At 40.6% G+C, this 5,977-nt stretch overlaps 1 long non-coding RNA gene across 1 annotated transcript in view; it reads right to left on the minus strand.

Moving 5' to 3' along the window:
- The window catches only part of LOC107575113 (uncharacterized), a 17,044-nt gene extending 12,710 nt beyond the window's left edge, over positions 1-4,334 (minus strand). Inside the window, exons 1-2 of the long non-coding RNA XR_001607807.1 lie at positions 4,163-4,334; positions 3,948-4,001 (exon numbers count right to left, since the gene is read on the minus strand). This is a non-coding gene — a long non-coding RNA (uncharacterized lncRNA). The remainder of the gene's footprint in view (positions 1-3,947; positions 4,002-4,162) is intronic.
- Between the last annotated feature and the right edge of the window lie 1,643 nt (positions 4,335-5,977).

The following is a 5,977-nucleotide window of genomic DNA, read 5'->3' on the forward strand; positions in this document are numbered from 1 at the left end:
CTCTCTCTCTCTCTATCCCCGTCACTCCTGGTTTCACTTCCTGTTTATGCTATCACCTTCTCTTTGGATTCAGTTATGTCGGTCCCTCCCCACATACTTTGGTTTTACTTGTGTTTATTGTTTATTTTTGTTTTGACTTTATTCTACCTCTCTTTGATTTTATTGCATTTATTTACATTTGTTTAGCATGAATGTACCAATTCAGCTAAAGTGATTTTTATTAAATCTGAGATTGAATTAAATCAATTTGTTTATTTACTTTTCCTTTTAGTTTCCTACAGCTATTAGGACCTTTTAGTTTTACTTTTACTTTATTTTAGTTATTTTACCATCACCATCTTCACACTTTGTATAGGATTACAGTAGTTCTAGCAACTGTTGTTTCCTTAATGAGTTATACAGGTTATTAGTAGCCTAATCCCTGTTTCCTCTCTACTTCTCCTCACTCCTCAGTGCCAGGCCTAGTACATTGAAGTGCAGTTACTGTTCAACACATTGTAGGCCCAGATAGAATTAGGAACACTTCCCATTGTTTATTTTTTTTTCTTTTTGACCTAAAAGGTATTTGGTGTGTCCCTGCTAGCTTAGCTAACTGTCTAACCCTAGGTTTGTGAGTCAATTGCAGCATCACCCACAAATGACACCTGCTTAGCCATATCTCCTAGCAAAAAAAAAAAAAAGGTAAAATCTTCCTTCTTCCTTTTCTTTTTTTGATTTCATCTTATTTTATTTCAGTTTTGTCATAGTGACCAAACCCGTGAACCATCAGTGCTTTGAGTAATAGTTTGACCACATGCAAAGCCAGCTGACCCCTGTTTACAGCCCCCTCAACAAAGCAGCCCGAGCTGAAATTCAAGTCCTTGCTCAGCAGCGAGACAACTACAAACACCAATCGGGTAAAGTCAAATGAAGCCAAGGTGAATTCAATGTCACAAATGAACTGAAATATGCTTGCAGACCACAAGGTGAACAGACAGGGAAAACATGACACAGAACTTCCCCTGGCAAGCAGGCCCAGACCCCCTCAGCTAAGAGTCCGAACCTGCGAGGGGGGGGCGAGAGCCACTGTTCACACGTCACCAGCCAGCAGCCACAGGGGGGTGGGGCAGGGACCCTTCCAGAGGATCACTGCAGACACACACACCGTGTGGCCCCACAGACCCCAACGAGCTGGCCAGAGACAATACATCTGGCAACCTAAATACTGCAGAGATCCTGAGGACATCAAAGGAACTGATCCTGAGAGTGGCCTCACCAGCAGCTTAAACAAGCCATCATAAAGGAATTCTCAGACCCAGAGTCTGAACATTGAACTTGTCTGAACTTGTTCACTGCCCTAGACACCAAACAGGGCCAGCATGAAACTCCCCATGGTTACTACCACAGACTTCGACAAGCTTACTTCAGAGCTCGCAATTACCCTGGGATGGTGGAGGACACACCAGCTTCAAGAGCCTCTTCCTCCGAAACCTCCATCCTATTGTAAGTCAGCATTTAGGCATTATAGCCTCAACAAGACAGCATCCACCATGGCACCACAACCACTCCTGGAGGCAACAACAGCCAGAGAGCCACCACTGTCTCCCAGCAGTGAGTGGCAGGTGCGGGTCTGATTGTTCTGCACCTTTGACGTACCCTCACCTTGCTACAGCCTACATCACCACAGCATACCACTTGACAGCATCCACCATGGCACCACAACCACTCCTGGAGGCAACAACAGCCAGAGAGGTGCGGGTCTGATTGTTCTGCACCTTTGACGTCGCTCGCTGTTGTCTATTGTACGGACAACAACGTTCGAAAGGGGGGATATTTGTAGTGTCTGGACCAATCAGACACACAATATATATTTTGTTAGTTATATTTAACAAATACTCTGTAACACCCCTCAGTTAACAAGCCATATGAGGGCCTATGGACCCTTCCCCCGAAATGCGTCTTAACACCTCAGAAAGGCAAAATAGGCCTCTGATTCCATGGCAACCAATGCTGATATCACTGGTTTTATTGCCCAAAGGAATGCGGGTAGAAAAGCTCACTCATTTTCCTCATAAGAAAGACACATAAGGCCCAGAGAAATGGACTGTTCTCTAATTAATTCATAGGAAAACCTTTCTTTGAATGAACAACATATACTCCAGGTCTTTGTGTATGTTGTTACTGTCCTTGTATATTGTCTTTTATATTGTATACTGTTTTATGCAGGCTTATGATAGAACAACTCGTTCATGTAATCTTACCTATATGTAATCCTACCATGTTTAGTATCTATGAATTCATCTTCTGATGATCTAAACGAGAGTGCATATTACATGCTGATAGCTATGCAACATATTAGTGTTCTAAGAATCTTTACTAGTTTGTGCATCAACACCCAAGCGAATTATGTTTGCAAATTACCATGCCCTCACACAAAGGGTAGTGAAACCCTCCAGTAATTGCAACCTCCCGCTTGGGATTTCAGCCTTTCTCATTGGACAAGCCCATCTTGAGAGGCGTGAATCTTCTCAGACATTAAAGGCCTCACATCAGTGACCTGCCTTCAGTCTGCGGTTCTGTTAGATTCTGAGAAGGTGTGAGCTAGAACGCTCCTAAGGACACCCTAAGTTCACGCCAGGCCTCGGGCCTTGACTTTCCATTCACCAAGATCATCTGACTCAAACTGTTTTTTTTCCATCAACCAACTTCAGCAAAGATCAACTTGAGCCTTCAGATTGCATCAGGACTCTCTGTCAGACAGACAAGACGTGCAAGTATCAAACTTAGTCTTATTAATTGATACATTAAGTATCATTTGCATCTTTTTACAAAGGTGTGTTTGAACTAAGAAGCTGATGTTTCCTTCAGGCGGTAGATCTGCTGAATATTCAATGGTCCCATAGCTTCATGCTTTATTTCTCTTCTCTTTACTGCCTAAGCTTGAATCCTGGTCCTATACCAACTATATGCATGTGTGTGTGTGTGTGTATGTGTATGTTAGACTAGTTTAAGTGTTTATGTAGTTAATAAAGTCTTACTTGTATCACACTTGACGTTGTTCATTGTTTGCTCATAACTGGAGTCCCTAATCATGCAGATGTATGCTACATGCTCTGTGTAGTATTGTACAGTATGAAAGTTATTTCCCTTAACCAGGAAATTAACGTTCTTAGAATTGACAGACAGTTGACCCTGAGAGGTCAAGTAAATACTTACAGCGGATCTAAATATTTATAATTAATTATAACTAGTTATGATTAATTATTCATATTTCCCCTTTGAGCTGATTCGCTACATAGTAAACAGACCATTATTGTCTGTTGGTGTGGATGCTAAAATATTTACCATTATATTTCTTGTTCTTGGTGTAAACAGCTTTAAGTGATCTGATTTGGCCAAATTAATTGAAGATCTGATTTGTCACGTGACAAGTTAAACTTGTAATTTCCAGACTCTTGCTTCTTAGATAGATACGTTCAATAAAAATCAATACGGAAAGAAAGGCAGACTATGAGGTGTGGACAGATATCATGTACTGTTAGAACGAGAAGAGATGGCGCCAATTTGTTAAGGTTAATAAAGAATACAATGTACTTAATATAAACTTCATGATACAAACACTTTTGTAAACACATAAACACATGATTACTTACAATGGGCACAATCTGCATGAGAGTTGAGGCAATGGCCAATGACAGCAGGAGTAAAAGTCATAGAATTTTGTATGAGTACGCTTGTACAATATCATATGAATTTGCTGACTTGGTAAATTGTATGAATTATTACTACCTCTACATGACACTTTGCTGAGTGTTCTTCCTGATGGGCTATGTAAAGCAAAGTTAAATAAACATCAAATGCTGCGCAAATGTTTTTGCAGTACAGTTCAGTCAAGGTGCTCAGACCAACACAGACGTACCATTGGAAGTGTTTTCCTTTGCAGCTTTTGGTCTTCTCCATAAATGCACAGTATGTCCAAATTCAAACCCCATGACAGGCCTTCCTTTGGTCTTCCCTTTCAGCTGAAACAAAGAGAAATATATACATGTTGAGACAGTGTTACAAATTTTCTATAACCAACATATTTGAGAGGAAGGACTGTAAGAAAAGACATGATCAACACATAATATAAGGATGTGTTCATTAAAGCAAATCAGTTATTACTAAAAGTGTTCAACAAAACCTGTGAAGGGTTGAACCTTTGAAGGACTTGTTCAGCCTCCTTGGCAGCTTCTTCGAGATCAGCATTGGGAGCTTCGAGTTCAAGTTCCCTGTTAATTCTAGCAGCTTTCTGAAAGAATTGGTCAAAATTTGATTCTGAGTTTTAAAAACATGCCATGATGAACCACAGAAAGAGAGGCTACTATGTGTAAATGAATTACGGATGACAGTTTGGAAAAATAGGAAAGGAAAAGCTGAGAGAGCGAGAGAGAGAGGTTTAACAAGCACTTTATTACTCTATAAAACCTACATCACATTATATTACTGACAAAAAATCCTTAAAATAAAAAGAAATTAATAATAATTGCTTTAAAAATTCACAACAAGCTGATCATCTTTAACTGTACATAGTACCTCATTAATACGCCATACATCACAAAAGAACATCACATTATTTGTAAGTCTATAAAAAGCCAATTCAGTTTTCAGTCTTCCCTCTACCAATCGTCTAAATATAATTTCAGGATCTATTGTAGCAAGTTATAAACCTTTGTTCTTTCTTGTTTTCCAAATTGCTAGTTTAGCTGTTCCAATAAGATAATTCAATAAACAGATTTTCCTCCTCATTGAGAAAATGTATTTCATTCCCCCAATAAACACAGAAAATTCCTCATTAAATCTTCTAAACCAAGCTTTAAGCAAGTTAAAAAGGTCTTGCAATCTGTTACACCTTAAAAACAAATGTTCTAGATCTCCCTGCTTCCCACAAAAACGACATTCCCGAACTACTGCCGGGTTCAGGTGTGCCACCTATGGCCTCGTGAATAATCCTCCACTGTAGATCAGCAGTACGCTTCTCTACAGGGGGTTTATACAGGGTCCGCCACCTGTCCTGCACGAGAAAGTCTGGCTGTAACTAGGGCTGAACGATTATTTGCATTTGCGATAATATCGCGATACGAAAAATTTTGATTTTTCAATCGCAGAGGCTGCGATTACACGGTCACGTGACAGGCGAGAGTAAAGAGGTGTGTTCGACTTGAAGATCAGATCGGTTTATGACATCAAAGTACGGTGAGCAAGAGAATGCGTAAGGCAGGGCTGTCCAAACTCGGTCCTGGAGGGCCGGTGTCCTGCAGAGTTTAGCTCCAACCCTAATTAAACGCACCTGAACCAGCTAATCAAGCTCTTACTAGGCATAGAAACTTTCAGTCAGGTGTGTTGAGGCAAGTTGGAGCTAAACTCTGCAGGACACCGGCCCTCCAGGACCGAGTTTGGACAGCCCTGCCTTACGCATTCTCTTGCTCACCGTACTTTGATGTCATAAACCGATCTGATCTTCAAGTCGAACACACCTCTTTACTCTCGCCTGTCACGTGACCGTGTAATCGCAGCCTCTGCGATTGAAAAATCAAAATTTTTCGTATCGCGATATTATCGCAAATGCAAATAATCATTCAGCCCTAGTTACAGCCAGACTTTCTCGTGCAGGACAGGTGGCGGACCCTGTATAAACCCCCTGTAGAGAAGCGTACTGCTGATCTACAGTGGAGGATTATTCACGAGGCCATAGGTGGCACACCTGAACCCGGCAGTAGTTCGGGAATGTCGTTTTTGTGGGAAGCAGGGAGATCTAGAACATTTGTTTTTAAGGTGTAACAGATTGCAAGACCTTTTTAACTTGCTTAAAGCTTGGTTTAGAAGATTTAATGAGGAATTTTCTGTGTTTATTGGGGGAATGAAATACATTTTCTCAATGAGGAGGAAAATCTGTTTATTGAATTATCTTATTGGAACAGCTAAACTAGCAATTTGGAAAACAAGAAAGAACAAAGGT

Source organism: Sinocyclocheilus grahami, unplaced genomic scaffold (genome assembly GCF_001515645.1).
Source record: "Sinocyclocheilus grahami isolate Dianchi unplaced genomic scaffold, SAMN03320097.WGS_v1.1 scaffold2472.1, whole genome shotgun sequence".
Taxonomy (NCBI): domain Eukaryota; kingdom Metazoa; phylum Chordata; class Actinopteri; order Cypriniformes; family Cyprinidae; genus Sinocyclocheilus; species Sinocyclocheilus grahami.